This window comes from Phalacrocorax aristotelis, chromosome 12, assembly GCF_949628215.1.
Source record: "Phalacrocorax aristotelis chromosome 12, bGulAri2.1, whole genome shotgun sequence".
Lineage (NCBI taxonomy): Eukaryota > Metazoa > Chordata > Aves > Suliformes > Phalacrocoracidae > Phalacrocorax > Phalacrocorax aristotelis.
In genome coordinates, this window is record NC_134287.1 from 9,107,509 (window position 1) to 9,122,900 (window position 15,392).

Below are 15,392 nucleotides of genomic sequence, written 5' to 3' on the forward strand. Positions count from 1 at the left end.
AGAACAATGCAGAGAGAATGGGTGGGGGACTCCCCAGGCCACATTTTAATGTTCCTGGTAACTCAGAACTACAGGTCCCAGATGCGCAGATGTCAATATGGTCACAGAATTCAGGAGTACCACCAAAACACACTGGAAAACAGGACAAACTAATCCTTTAGCTCGTACCAGTGCAATGTAAAAAGAAAAAAGTCTTGTGATAACCAACTTGCAAAATTTGGTGGAGCTCCCACTTTTGCAGAGCTGACAATGAAAAGGAGATTTTTTTACGTATGGTAGGAACAAGAGAAATCCTTGCAAGAGAGCAGAGACATTACTGAACAGAGATGAGGACAAATGCAGAAACAGTAGAATTCTTCAAGAAATATTTCTAGTTTGCAATGAAAAAGAAGGATGATAGTGTGTTAGTTCCTCGATGATAACAAAGTACGTCCCATTCGATTTGCAACCAAAGAGAATGTTACACAATACACAACAGAGATGAACGTGTTTAATCAGGCGGTCTGATAAAGCCTCCCCAGGAATCCTAAAATAATTAACTGAATATATTTTAGGCTACATCAGCTTTACCTGATGGCAAACCTAGGAAATGTACTGAAAATGACAACACCAGATTCAATTAACGAAGAATTAGAAGACAAAAATATAATCAGTCTCGGTCAAGGTATCAGTTACACTAGGTGTCTAGATCATGTCTACAAATTCTTGAACACTGAGAACTACCTGTACTTACGCATGACACAAGCCCCAAAGCAGTAGGCTTCTGACTCGCTCCAAGCCACAGTGATTGCACGGATGCCGAATGACGCTCCGATCTTACTCTGAGTTGCAGCTTTACACACCAGCTCTAACTGCTAGTTCACACAGTTCCTCTCCTCTCCCCCACAGCTCTGGGATGACAATTCAAACCACTCTTACTGCCAACACTTCTTAATAACTAGTAGCAAATTGTTTCCAAAAGGTGTTTTAAATTAGTGAAGCTTTTGGAAAATTAATATGTTCACGACTTGAGATCTCTGGCAGCACTGGAAAGCCCACAGTTGCCACATATAGGCAGTGAATCTTGTAAATTACCTAAACCAGAAAACTGAGAATTGACTTCCCCCCCCGCCCCCCTTGTGCCTAAAGTTAAGTTCTTCACTTGACAAACTTCCACTTCCGGGTGGCCACCTCTTTAACAGCAAGACTTCAGGTTCATGATGGCAGGAAGGATAAAATACACTCTTCCTATTAGAATATTAAATTACTTCCAAGAGACACTTCAAAGCGTACTCTCAGCTCATGATAGTTAATACTTGAGGTTGGCTTTAAGCAGGATAATTCTGTATGCCCATTACAGGGCATTAAAGAGGTAGAGATCTGCTGTTAAGAAGATGTTAATGTTCTTAATGTTAATGTTAACCACAGACACATGTATTGAGCTCACAGTAGATCCCACTTGCAGTATACAAAGACCCATGGATTACACTAGTTTGATAAGACTCTCCTTGCTCCATAGATTGTACTAACCCTCCCACCTCCAGGCTTGCAATCTCCGATGCTGGCTTTGAGTCCTCCCGCAGGAAGGAGGTAGCTGTGTCTCTTGCGCACCTCCGCAGTGCTGACATCAGCGGAGTTATTTGCTATGGTCTGACTGATAGACAAGGGTAACTCAAGGGTTAATTCTGGATGGGTAAGGTATCAAAAGGGAGAATGCTACTCATGTGGCTTATTATAGGATTTGATTTAATTTCAGGCTGAATTTTATCTCTGTCATAAAGCCAGATGCTAAAGTAATGGCTATATATCAAATACACTGTAAAATGTATTTAACAAAACCCAGCTTATTTTACATGGACCTTTTAAGCAAACTATTTCTACTGACAACCATATCCACAGAGTGTCTGCCCAGTGCCTAGAGCTCCAGTAATAATCCAGGACCCAAATGCATTAGATGCACTAAAAACCACAGACAGATAAATTTGGAGTTTCTTTGGGTGAGTATCCATTTCTATCCAAGGAGTTCTATTCGTTCAGGAACTCCAAGGAGCACTAGTTATTTTAAATATTTTAAGCATTATTTAATGATCATCAATTTTATGGATGGTTAGAAAGGAATTTGGAAAACTATGAAATCCATAGCGCAACTCCGTGAGGAGCAAACCTCAAATTTGACCCTCTGTGAGGACCATGACACCATCCATTCTCCTCATTTATCTGTAACTGAGTTTACTGCCTTGAAATGGGAACCACAAATTCTCCAGTGAGCTAATTAGCATATTTTCTAGCTTCCATATAGCTCATGCTTCTCAATATTTCCTGCAGAATTACCATTTTAGTTAAGTCATTTCCAACATACTGCTTCTTACACAGAGGTAATGATAGTTCTCCACTTCTCTAAGTCTAGTGTGCCCCATATTATCCTACTGCTTTAAAAAAAGGAAGAGGGTTATACTTAAGGAATGTGAGACTTGATCCAGAAGAGCAAGAGCTATTCCACAGAGAAGAACTGGCAAACATGAGCTCTCAAAGAAATGCTGTGACTGCAGGTCAAATATGATCCTTGGATGTAAAGGCTACCAAGCAGGATTCCGTGTGCCTATCTGTCACTGTTACAAACACCACTAGAAAACTGTCTTCAGCCAGCTGTCCCCATTCAGGGATGATACTGATTATACTGAGGAAGGAATAAAGCTGTGAAAGAGAGTAAGGCTGGAGTGGAAGACTGCCAATTTAAAGAGGGCAGGTCTGCAGGTGATTTGAAAATAGTCTAGAAGCATTTATGCGCAGGTAAGCAGCATGACTGTGGAGGGCTCTCAGTCTAGCAATGACAGAACAAAAAAAAGCCCATGACTGGAAATTAAATAAATCCACACAACAAATATTCATAGAGAGGACAGTTAATTATGAAACAACAAATTTCCGAAGTAGCTTTTCCATCACCAGGGGGCTCTAAATGAAGGGGAGGGGAGTGATGTTTAAATCAGCCTTTTTTCACAGTTTCAAGAATTAATACAGAGAAGTCAAATAAGCCTGAGCTACCCAGCAGGCCAGTCAAACTGACTCTTCCTCACCTTATAAACCAATGTCTCAGTGAATAAGAGGCTGAGGCACAAGCAATATTGGACAGAAAACTCCAGGGAAAGGTTTCACCAGAGGAGAAGGTGAATGGACAAAAAAAAGCTCTTCTGAGCCAACACCAGCATGAACTGTGCACCCTAACGGCCCTGGGAAACTCGCTTCCTTGGGAAAAGGTCTTCAGCAGCCTGCAGCAACCTCTGCTGCAGAGGTTCCCAAACTGCTGTCCAACTGAGCGCCTGCCTATAGCAAGCACGGACCTGGCTGCGGAGATGTTGTTCTCACTGCTTTATGTTTCCAGCAAGAAACCCATAAGATAATTAAAATATTTTACTCGCACTGTTTTCCCATAAGCAATTGCTCTCATTGCAAAGGGTCTTGAAAGATTAAAAACTAGAGATGAATTTTATCCCTCTGCTCTAATACAGTCTACCCTAAAAAAAATATTTAAGAGTTCCTATGTATTTGCTTTAGCTGAAAACCGGGAGGTAAACTTTGATGCAAATGCCCACCACAATAGGAATTCAATGTTTGACTGATATCTGCAAATGCTAATATCATTGCTAAAAAGATGAAGCATGACAGCGCGCGAGCTGAGCTGCAGGATAACATAAACAGCACAAAAGGAAGAAATGTCAGCATGGAAGTGAACCTCTAAGTAACACTCTTGGTGTTCAAACCTGCGTGAGGATCTATTACCAACTCAGGATAGCTGAACGCCTCTGCGTGAGTTACAGTTGCCAGAGAGAGAGAACAAGATGAGACGTGCCATCCCCGGAGAGAGAACTGGAAAGCCATCCTTCCACATACCAATTTCAAACCAAGGAACAACTGCCACTCTAACCTGCTATTAAGGATTATACAACAGTAGCTCTTTTGGCAGCAGATCATGGTGTTTCAAAACAATGACGCTTTTAATTAGATTCCACTGTGTTTCAGGAAGCAAACACAGACTTAACGGCCCTTTCCAGAAGCTCAGTAGCAACAGACAAAGTATTTGAGATGCAAAATTCCGATCAGTAGCAGAGTCATTCTGAAAGCACGCAACTGGGTCAGCTTGGATAACGCAAACTGCCAGAAGTCCTCTTTATCTTCTAAACACTGAAGGTGAGGGAGGACATTTTTCCTGGCTTTCCTTACTGAACGTGCTTACTGGTAAAAAAACCCTCTTGTCTCTCAAGATCACAGTCCCTGTTTCCTTAGTATTTTATAGAAAAAGCAAAGATACTGAAAGCTTATTCTGGATTTTTTCTAATCTTTGAAAGTAAAAGGAAGAATAAGGATGATGTTTTTAAAGACACTTGAACCGGTTGCCATGCTGTATGGGTCCTCTCTACACGTTTATGGGCTGCATAAACAGATGTATCAGCATCTGAACCATCTCCACAGGCTGGAAACACGATTTCACATCTCCCTCCCTCCAGCCTTGGCTGAAAGCGGTCCCTGCTCAGCCCAGGTGCCAATAGCCAGCTGGCTAGTCAGCGTGAGTCCCGGGGCTCTGGACACAACACTCACCAAGGGATGTGCTGCTGAGTAAAGAAGCTGACATACTTGAACTGGGGAACACTGTCTCCTCCTTCACAAAAAAAAAGTTACCGAAAATAAACACTGAGATCAACAGATGAAGATGATCCAGTAATTCTGAGAGCTGCTCTTTCAAAACCAATGAGAACTTTTTTTTTTTCCTGCTAAGACCTTTCTTTCCCAGTGCCACTCCCTTCTCCTCCCACCTCCTTTAAGGAAAAAGCTTACCAAATACTCAGACTAACTGGGTCTCCCTTCCTTTTGAGATCTTACCCACCAGTAACAGGCAGATCACTGACAAATAAACCCATCTTTCCAAAAGAAGGATGAGCTGGGGACTGTGGAACTAAGCCAGACACAGCAGAGAAAGCCTTGACACCCAGCAAGGCCACAGACTTCATATGCAAAACTCAGACTGTTTTCAACTTGCTGTTTGTCCACAAGACAAAAACAAGGTAAAATAATGATATTCCTCAGCTATAAATGGCACTGTGAAGAAAAATACAGAAATCGTTTAGTGAAGAGCATCTTGATTCTCAGTTATCCTAACATATAGGGCTCCAGACGCATAATAGCCTACTACAGATTTCATGGGCTTCCTTTTGTCCTTAATAATGGTTACCTATATCTCTTCCAAGAAGCTTTCCCTGAGGCTGATCTAGCCTTTCAGGTGAGAATGGCAAGAGTCTTCTGCATCCAGGCTCAGTTCAACAAATCACTCCTGTGTTGGCTCTAGCAATCTCCCGAAACACTCACAAAGGCCAGAAGTCCAACTCCTTCCTTCTCTATCTTCCTCCTAGTTCAGTAACCACAGGTACCCCTCACCTGAGCCACACAGAAATCCTCTTTCTCCCCAAATCAGAGGTTGGACATGTACTTATCCCTCATCATCGAGATCAGAAAGGTGCGTACTCAAAACCGTTCCTGTACTCCATTCTTAGGAAGCAGTCCCACATAGCCATTCCTATGCCGATGAGAAGCAAGCTACAGACCTGCCAACTGAGCAAGCAAAAAGATGAAAAAACAGGGAATGTGAAGTCTGTCAGTGTTTTGAAGTGCTCTTACAGTGTGAAGTTCCCCTCTGCATACAGAGCACAATTCATTTCTTTTCTGACCTGTTTTTTTAATCAGAGGCAAATGTAGCAATTATAGCCTGCCTGATTACAAATGAAATTAAAAGTCTGTCCTTAGGGCACAACAGTGTCCCCACCTAGGTGTAATCAGCCCCCAGATCTCATTTAATGTTGACAGATATGTAGTACTGAGGCACCACTGCAGGAAACTCTACAAGTAAATTAATTTTACAAATACTTTCTCTGCAGTATTCCCATGCCCTTCCAAAAGACTGCTAATTCATTTCTTAGGCAACCTATGTAACTTAATTCATCAGTAAAATAACTGAACATCTATGATGACTTTGAGCTTTTGCTAAGTCTCTGGCTTCTCTTTGATAACCTAACTGTCTCAGCTTTATCAGGTGATACCAAAGGCCTACATTATACTGTTTTCCAACTGTATAAACATTTTTCTTCTAAAACTTTTTACTACCCCATCCAAGCAAAACAAAAACCACCAAGTTCATTTGAGGAAAACAAAGTCATCTCTCCATGGTCCCTTCAGCCCACTGTTTTTTAATAGGTTAAATCAAATCTGCTGACACAGGAGGCTGTTCCCCGGCAGGAGCTGAGGAGGACACACATACTGCTCTCTCCACACTTGTCTCAGCATAGACGGTGCTTAGAGAGAACACGGATAAAATGATGGACCTACTCCTTCAGCTGGGACCTGGAAGAAACCTGTCAGCCTGAAGGGTGAGGGAATATTAAAAAATAACTAAGAAGGCATCAGCAGCAGGTCCCTGTTACCCCAAAACCAGAGCCAAGAGTTCCCAGCGCTGAAGCTTCCCTCTGGCCAGGACTTCTCTCTTCAGGGAATCTCAAGTATCTCATCAGTGTACACTTGGAAGGCTCGTTCAGCAGCGGGGTCTTGTGCTCCTGCTGTGGATAAGTGAATAGCTTGAGTACCCCGGGTTCTGAGATGCCTTTAAAAAATGTTTGTCCCAGGCGGAGTGGCACAACAGCCCTGATTCACTGAAAAGGACTTCTTTTTCAGCATGTTACCTGACCTACTGTAGCTGCTAAAAAAAAGCTGACGGCGCACCCAGCCAGCGCTAAGCCTCCTGTGCAGCCACAGAAATGCCTCCTTCTAATTGCCTTCAAAACATCAACTGAAAAAAATCCCAGCCTGGCTCTGAGCATCACAACACAGGAAGAGAGTTCTCTACATGTCGTAACCTTTCCTATATTTGTTCTTGACCCCACCAGCACACATCGATTTATGAGGACTGAAAGTGCCTTTTATTACTGTCTTTGTTAATATCTACTCACTAGATACTCTGTGAAGAAATGTGAGTGAAGAAAAATGAGTGGTAGATGAGTAAAACATTGTTAGTTTTTCATCATCTGTTCCCTCCTGATTGCTCAAGTCTAGCAAGCACAGTTTTTTGGCCTTGGTTCATAAACTGCCAGTGCGATATTGCAAGAGAAGCTACAATACATGTAAAACAAGAGGTTAAGAACCTACCTAATCTATTACCACGTGAAAAAAAATAGGAAAGGTTAGATTATAAATGTATTTTTAACAAACTCTTGGAAAGGCCACTGTTATTTTCCTGGATCAGAAGCAACAAAAGTCCCCAGATTATTGATGGCTACAGATGGATATTTAAACTCAGATCACAGCAGGTAAAGCTCTTTCCAATTCATATAAAATTTGCTCATAAAATATCACACATATCTGCTGATGATTCCAGCAATGACATTTTCTAACATACTCTCTATAAAATCATCCCATTTCAACTGCACTCTAAGGAGGATACTAATAGATGCCAGAAGATGTGTGAGACATGTTCTGCTCAGGATGCCTGCAATCACCAAGTGGTTAATGGCACAGGCAAACTAATGCATTCTAGAGGCTAAATTAATATCATTAACTAAAAAGGACTTAGCAGAAGATCGTATGGTATGCTAGTCACTGCTTAGCAGTGACACTTACAGGTACAGCAAGCGTACTCTGAAGAACAGAGAAGAGGGGGTTTGTGTCTACTTACTCAAACTGCTTATAGCTTTAGGTAGCAAATGCTTATTTTTATCATTTTTTCCCTAGCAGAGCTCTATCTAGCCTTGTCAGCTGCAGCCCTGCTTTTGATTACAGGTGGAAAAGGACTGCTGACCACTTCTCCCTTCAGAGGGACCCTGTTCACACATTTGTACTTCCCTTTCAGCCATGTTTTATTTTCCTTCTTTTAACAAAGGAAAGCAATGTGAAAATGCAGCATCCCAAAACACCAAATAACCCAAAACAGGCACTGCCTTGCTGACCTGCCCTTAATCGTCACTGGTGCATCGACTGATGCTTGCAACATGAAGTGGAAAATGAAATCCTCCTGTCTCAAAATGAAAATTACTCCTGCCTCAGTTTCCAGATAGCAGAACTAACAGATAATTTACCAGTCTGCCTTGCTTCTATGTTAAATTCCTCTTTCCTGCATCACTCAGCCACTTGTATTCAGTGATGGCAAAGCTACAAGAATCGAACTGGAAGAGCAGTTTCCAGGGTCAACTTCAAGCTAACTGGTGCTCAGAGCACCTACAATTTATGTTCAACTGATTCATTTTTCTTTAAGGAATGAACTCATCCTAACCTAAAACCACTCACAGGGAATAATATTATAAAAGTGGAACTGAACAAGCAATGAAAAAGAAACAACTATGAAGCAGTTATGGGTATCTGTTCTTAAAAGGTCTCAGTGAATACTGCATAGGATGTCAGAAAGGACACAATTGAACCAGGACGCTCGGGATCAATTCTTGCAGCCCTTTCCTGTGGCTTCAAAGGCCACATATATCTTTGCATAGTCTTGAAATGGAATTGCTCTGTAATATCCAAAAAAGGTGACTTGACAAGATCAGAAAGAAACATTTGAAATACCTTTGCCAACATGTTCAGCTCTTCCTTTGGCAGGGGGAAGGTATCTCATATGAAGATGAAGAAAGCCAAGGAAATCAACATCTAAAAAGATTATTTATTTTTAATTGCAACTGGTTCTATTTATTGACTTCCAAAATTACCTAAGCAGCCTACTTTTTACTAGCACTTACTTCTAGATGTTATTATTGGTAATTGCTGTTATGATTACAAAGCACTGGCATAAATCTCACTCAGCACCTCTTTGGGTTTCTGAGGGCAGAACATTTGCATGCTCTTCTCTGACCCCATGTTCCTAATTATTTGCTGTGCATGGCTATGTGCAACTGATCACCAACTGAATCAACCCAAACAGCGGAATTCAGCTGGTCTAGAGATTTTGGTATGCTTTATGCTAAACCATCAGGCTTCAATATTTCAAATTTACCTTCCTTTCTAGGTTACTTTAGAAGCCGACTAGAAAGTTTCTGGTTATGTGCCATGGCCAGATGTGCTACATATGATGCAAACGCCAAGAGGAGCACGGTCCAAACAGTAAAGTATGAGTTGATTCTCACCCACGGCTACCATTCTCCAAAGGAGATAAGGAATACTGATTTCAGCAGCAAAAACTGCCTGAACAGCTAAACGCTTCCTCCTGAACCCAGCACGCACAGCTGGGGCGCAGCTGTTGCTGCCGCAGCAGTGCAGGCAGCAGCTGCTGCCAGGGGAAAGGCCGCAGCGCACGCAAGGAAGGGGCAACCCGCCCAGAAGGTCCCACAATCCGGATCTGGCCACCACAACTGGCAAAGCTGGACCACCCCAGTTGGAAAGTATTTTGGGGAAGTATACCTTCCTGGAGGGCTCAGTGAGAATTTGCTTCCTGAAAATCTAGCAAGAACATATCTGAAGTGTTTTATGTATTATGCCAATGTTAACAGGGAGAACTACAAGCCTGGGTCAAAGCCAGCTAATCCAAAAGCCTGTTCTTAAGTAAACAGTGGAAAACCGCTCTACTTCAGAGCCTCCTGCAGAAACCTCTACAGGAAATCTCTGTTCTACCCTTTCCTCTGAACCAATTGTGCCAAGCAAAGTTAAAGGATATTCTTGTAGCAAGCATATATGCAAAATAGTAAGTCTTTGTTTGAAAATATCTGGAAGGCACCTGGGAGCTGTGAATATTCTGTAACTAAATTAAGCTAACTTTGGACGGCATAATGACTTCAAGGAACCTTTGTTTTTAAATAGATCACTTGCAATGAGAGGAGCCGGAATGGTAGTTTTGGAGACGGAAACTGTTGTCTTATTTACAGAACAGGTACAACGCAAGCAGTACTAGAGCACATTGTTCCCACACATCTATTTCTACTAACTTACTTCACTTTGGAGCCACCTTCAAATCTCAAAAGAATCACATCTCCTTCGGCCTCCCTTCTTCCATCCACCTGTAGAAGCTGTGCCCACACCTCCTTTAATTTCAGAAGAGAAGCCAACAGGTTGCTCACATCCCAGCATCACTTCTATAGGTATCTCATTACTGTTGACTCCTGCTCTCCGCATTTAATGGGCTCACACCTTTGCAGAATTTAAAGCAGTTTTAGCTGGTATGATGCACAGGGTAAGAACCCAATTGTTTTCTTGCTTACATGTCAAGAGAAGGTAGCATGCAGATAATCACAGTGGGGTTTCCAACCTCCTCAGTTTCGTCAGAACTTCATCTCTAATGAAACTGCCAAAAAAGGGCTGCTGTGCTGGTAAATCCCGCAGCAGGTATTTGTGCCCAGAGGATGATAGGCTAAGGTCACCAGCAAGCAACAAGTTTAGCCCCCACCATCCTGTACCAGACTTGAAGAAGCGATAGGACTGAGAGGGCTGGCACACAGCCATTCACCACCCATTCACTATGTTTGGGGACCCAACTGTCCGGGAAGTAACAGCAAATCTGCTTTTGACCTTATAGTAAGGTGTGCACACCGTTACATGTTTGGGTAGCAGCAAGATCTGACACAGACTGCTGTGGGTTCTTTTAGGTCAAATTACTCAGGCTCCCTTCTTGACCTCATGCTGTCATATAAAAAAAACACGTTTCTCCTAACACAGCTTCATACAGGCACGTCTCGCAAGCAGCTTTTTCACCCTGCAAACACATGCATGAGACTTAATGACTACCCTTATGTAGGCAGGTTTAGATTATCAATTGCTCCCAGTGGCTACCTTAAACACCTACGCAATTTTTTCCAGATGTTGCTTAAGGCCTATTTACCGTACATCAAGTTCTATTTATTGTATATGCTGGATTCTCTCTGTGGTTCTGTTAAGAAAGCAGACTCCTGTTAAACATGCTCTCTATGTAGAGTACACAGTCCAAGGTTTTAGGAACTGTTTGAGTTAAGGAGTCCTAACAACTAAAAAGCAAAATACAGCTCATTGCTACAAGCATCATAATCATGGCACATAATAATAATTTCTTTAGTAGCACAAAACAGACATTTTACAGTAGGAAATATTTATATGAATGTGCACTTTGGAGACGCTCAAAGAATAAGATATGCTTCAGCACAGAATAGCCAACTTTTGACGATTCAGATTGTGGCCATTTCAAATATAATTTCAAATGGTATTTGTGCTGCTGCCACTATAAATAAAATTTTAAAAGTAGATGCAGCACAGACAATAAGCGAAGAATCCCCATGTGCTGACTTGGTAACATATCTCATCCGAAACACGTCCTGAAGAGTGAGACAAGGCTTCCACTCCCAGCATGTTCTGTTCAGTTTTTGGTACTATTATTCTCACTGCTAAAAGAGCCACAGCCTTTTTGTATCAGGACACTCGGCGTTCCTGAGCTACCCCAAGGCAAGGACATGGCCTAGAGCAGGCACTGCGAACTCATCCCAAGGTACATCACTCAGGCTGTCCTCTGCTGACATACAGCGTTGTCCTCAGTTTCCCTTGGGGTACAGCTGAAGTGCCTTGCACTCTTCATGGGTTTACGCTGGATGGCATACGAGTATTTCTTATCCCGAGGAGATTAGTTACTGAGGTGTTCTTTTAAAGGAGTGAAGTGAAGGCACGGCCCTGCCAAACAGCACCCCAGTTCCTATGACAACTTTCCACTGCAGCCTGGCTGGAGACAGTTAATCCACCTTCCCCAGGCCAAGCAGGTTCTACACGGTGACATTACTTCGGGTCATTACAGACCTCCGCAGGATTTTCACCAGTGGCCGAGCAACGGCGGGCTGCATGGCACTGAACCACCCGGATCCCACAACGCCCCCTAATTTCAAAGTTCCTACTAAAGAATGGGTTCGCTGAGTGCGACTGCACAACCCTGCTTTTGTCACTTGCCCAAGATTTTCAAGAGCAGAGCTGCAGTCAGCCCTTCTTCCTGCACCTCCTTGCGAGTCGGTATCTACAGTTTCTGTAGGATTCAAAGGTTGCAGATGATCCTAGTTTGTCCTGGAGCACCGCAAACCTACCCTGCAGCCAGCCCGGGGCCATCCCCAGATAACAGCTCACGCTGCAAGCTAAGCACCCATCTATCAGTTTTTAACTGAAGCATTATTTTATTAAGCTGAACTGCAAACAACAGGTATGATGAGAGCAAATAAACCTATCTGCTTTTTCAATAAGCATCAGTTAAACATCATATTTCAATACCTTGTTTCCCTTTTACTTTGGACACAAAAATAATATACTTGTGTATTTTTAAAGGAAATAAAACACTGCTTTCAACCTTTCCACAAAGGGCACAATACCGCAGTGTTTACCAGTAAACACCACACTGAAGTTTCTGTTTTTTCAAAAAACAAACATTCCCCTGGAATTTAAACAAAAGTCTAGGATAAATATTCCTAGTGATTTTAGAAAGGGTCTATTAACTTTGAATTCAAGCTGTATTAGGAATCAAACATGACAAAAAGTAATAATTCAAGGGGGATTTATCATCATCGTTATTATTATTATTTTTTAAATTGCCTACAAACTGGAAATTTGTTTGGGAAAATTTTGGCTTGCATCTGATTTTTATTATGGTGTATCCTAGAAACAGTGTATAACACTAACGCTACCAGTGCAGATATACTAACAGGCTGTTAATTTCAAACCTCAGCTGAAAATGTTTCTCCCATTCTTACAGTTTTTCTCCCCATTTATCTCTGCAATTGTATTTAATTCAATGGAGCACTTTAAATGTAACTCGGTGGTGCATTTTGCCATACAATTTGTTTGAATGATGCTATACAGAGTAACGGTTGTATTGTACTATATAATGAAACTACGTCTATGCTTGAACAAACTCCAACTGCTGTTAATCAAACCAGCAAGTTCCTGAATGATCTTTTGGACTCCGCACTAATGGCAATAGATTATTTTAAACAGCAGCTCTACTCTAAAATATGTTTAGGTTGACACGGGCTGACAAGGACTGTGACAGGCTCCCCGAGCTAAGCCGATCAGTTTGCAAGTAAAACACCAGGGTTTCTCCTCACTGCCAGAACTACAAGTTCAGCACGTGAACTGGAGATTAAAATGTAGCTTTGAGTTTTGTTTCTGGTTTTCAATAAACCACATAGCGCCTGAAAGGACCTGAAAAATCTTCATATTTTTGTTTTACTCACTAGTGACAACCAGGTATATGGATCAATACAACGTATTTCAGTCGCTGACAAGACATTATCCTAAACTGCCACAGGGGACCGGTTCGATAGGTAACAGGGGGACACTTCTAAGTGGCTACTTAGGAAGTATTTTGCAATCTTTGAGGTTCAATGGAAAATCTGCCAGAGCTAAAAAAAAAAAAACTCTTTTAAAACATCAGTGATTGTGCCTTGGGAGGAATGTTCTCAAGACCTCGCCAGAGAGGATCCTTAGTATCCAGCTTGGCAGCCATCAGACACACTAGCGAGAGAATAAACTTGAGGGTTTCATCACCTCAGTGGTTCCAGGAATGTATAAAACTGCCTGTGCTACAAGAAACAGTACTGCCCTATTAAGTCATCTAGCCTGTCTGAAACGAATGCAGGTTTGTTTCCGGCATACATTTTGCAACATTATTTTTGGCAGACAAGGCGAGATTAAAAAAAAAAAAAAAAAAAAAGCATAAGAGAAATGTTAGCAAAGCAGTTTTGTGTTGGTTCTGGTTTTATTTATTTATTTGCCGCCTCGCCGACGCCGTTAGGTTATCAGCTCAAGCCTGATGCAGCGGCATTGCCGAGAGCAACTCCCCCAGAGCGGAGCCGCTGCAGCGGACCCTCGCCCCGATGGCCAGGGTCACCAGCCGCGGCCAGGACCGCCGCTCCCCGCCCGGGGGGCCGGACCCCCTTCCCGGGGCGAGGCTGGCGGGGGCCGCCGGGGCCCCTCCGGTCCACGTGGGACAGAAGGCGGAAACAGAGGCACCGAGTGCCGGCCCCAAACCTCACAACCCCCTTCCCGAGGGCTCCCGCTCCTCACGCCGCACCCCGGGGCGGCCGGGGGGGGAGCGCTCCCCGCAACGAGCCGCCCTGCCCCGGGGAGGGGGCAGCCCCACCGGCGGAGGGGCCCTGCCTGGGAGCGCGGTGGGGAAGGGAGGGGGATCACCCCGCCGGGGGGGGCTGCTGTGACCCGGGGGTCGCCCTGCTTGGGACGGGACACGGGAGCCGGGGCTGCGGGGGCGCAGCGGCCGGGCAGGGGAGGGGGCCAGGCGGACCCCGGGGCGCTGCCTCCGAGGGGATCCCCTCACAGGCAGAAGGGGAAGTGCCGCCGGCGGGCGGCCGGGCTCCGCTCGCTGCCCTCCTCTCCCTCCCCTCCGCGGTCCCGGCGGACAGACCCCCGCCTCCCCGCGGGGTGAGCGGCTGAGGGGACCGGGGGGCGCCCCCCCCAAAGCCCCCCCAGCGGTCCCCGCCGGGCGCGCGCGCACGTCGCACCCCGCCCCGCCCCCGCGCGCCCGCGCCGCGCTCTCACCTCCCGCCACGCTCGGAAGCACTGCCCCGCACACACTGCCGCAGCGCCGAGCCGGCCGCACTGCGCAGGCGCCCTCCGCGCCACGCCCCGTGCCGCGCTGCGCCACGCCCCTCCCGGCGGCAGGGAGCGGGGCGAGTGTGCGAGGCCGGAGCAAAGCCGCAGAGTGGCGGCGGCCAGGGGCGGCGGCATTGTGACACCCCGCCGGAGAGCCGCACGCACACCCACCCACCCCCCTGCAGCTGGAATTTTGGTTAAAATAGCGCAACTCACTATTGGTTTTTTGAGGAGTGCGTTTGCAGCGTGGGCTGGGACGAGGGGGGCCCGGGTGCACCCCAGCAGCCCTGGGAAGGGTGGTGAGGGGGTCCCGGGGAGCCGCCGCAGGTAGCATGGAGGGTGATGGGAGGGGGCTTATGGGACATTGGCCACGGCGGCAGGAGGAGGGAGGTCCTGCCTGCCCGTCCCCAGCAAAGGTCTGCTGCCACCACCAAGCACAGGCCTGCACCCCCCACACCAGCAGGCACGGCAGTCCACGCTGGAAAGGCTCAGGGGGCGGTTGTGCGGAAGGAGAAGTATCCATTGGTCCATTCCCAGCAGAGCCACATGGGCCAGCAACGTCCCAAAAAGTGCTGGGCAAAAAAAACTCCCCAGCAAAACGAGCCTTTTACTGCCAGTTTTTCCTGACCCCAGAGGCCTGGAAGAGACCCCAGCCCCAGCAGGGTCCTGGCCACCTCAGGGTGGTCTGTGGTCCCCGCCAGTGACAAGGGTGATGGCAGTCATCACCTGCCCCAGCTCATCCCAGGCCCGCGCAGCTCTGCCAAGCCGCTGGCACCTGGGTCCCATCTCCCTTCCCATGCCTCGGGTGGTGGTTGGAGGCCAGGAATGCTTCTCCTCCTCCGGCAGCAGCT

The 15,392-nt window shown here is 45.3% G+C and overlaps 1 protein-coding gene across 1 annotated transcript in view; it reads right to left on the minus strand.

Moving 5' to 3' along the window:
* Window positions 1–14,593, minus strand: part of NT5C2 (5'-nucleotidase, cytosolic II) — a 62,429-nt gene extending 47,836 nt beyond the window's left edge. The window contains exon 1 of the mRNA XM_075108264.1: window positions 14,488–14,593. The gene's annotated coding sequence lies outside the window, so the exon portion shown is untranslated. The remainder of the gene's footprint in view (window positions 1–14,487) is intronic.
* Window positions 14,594–15,392: the final 799 nt, after the last annotated feature.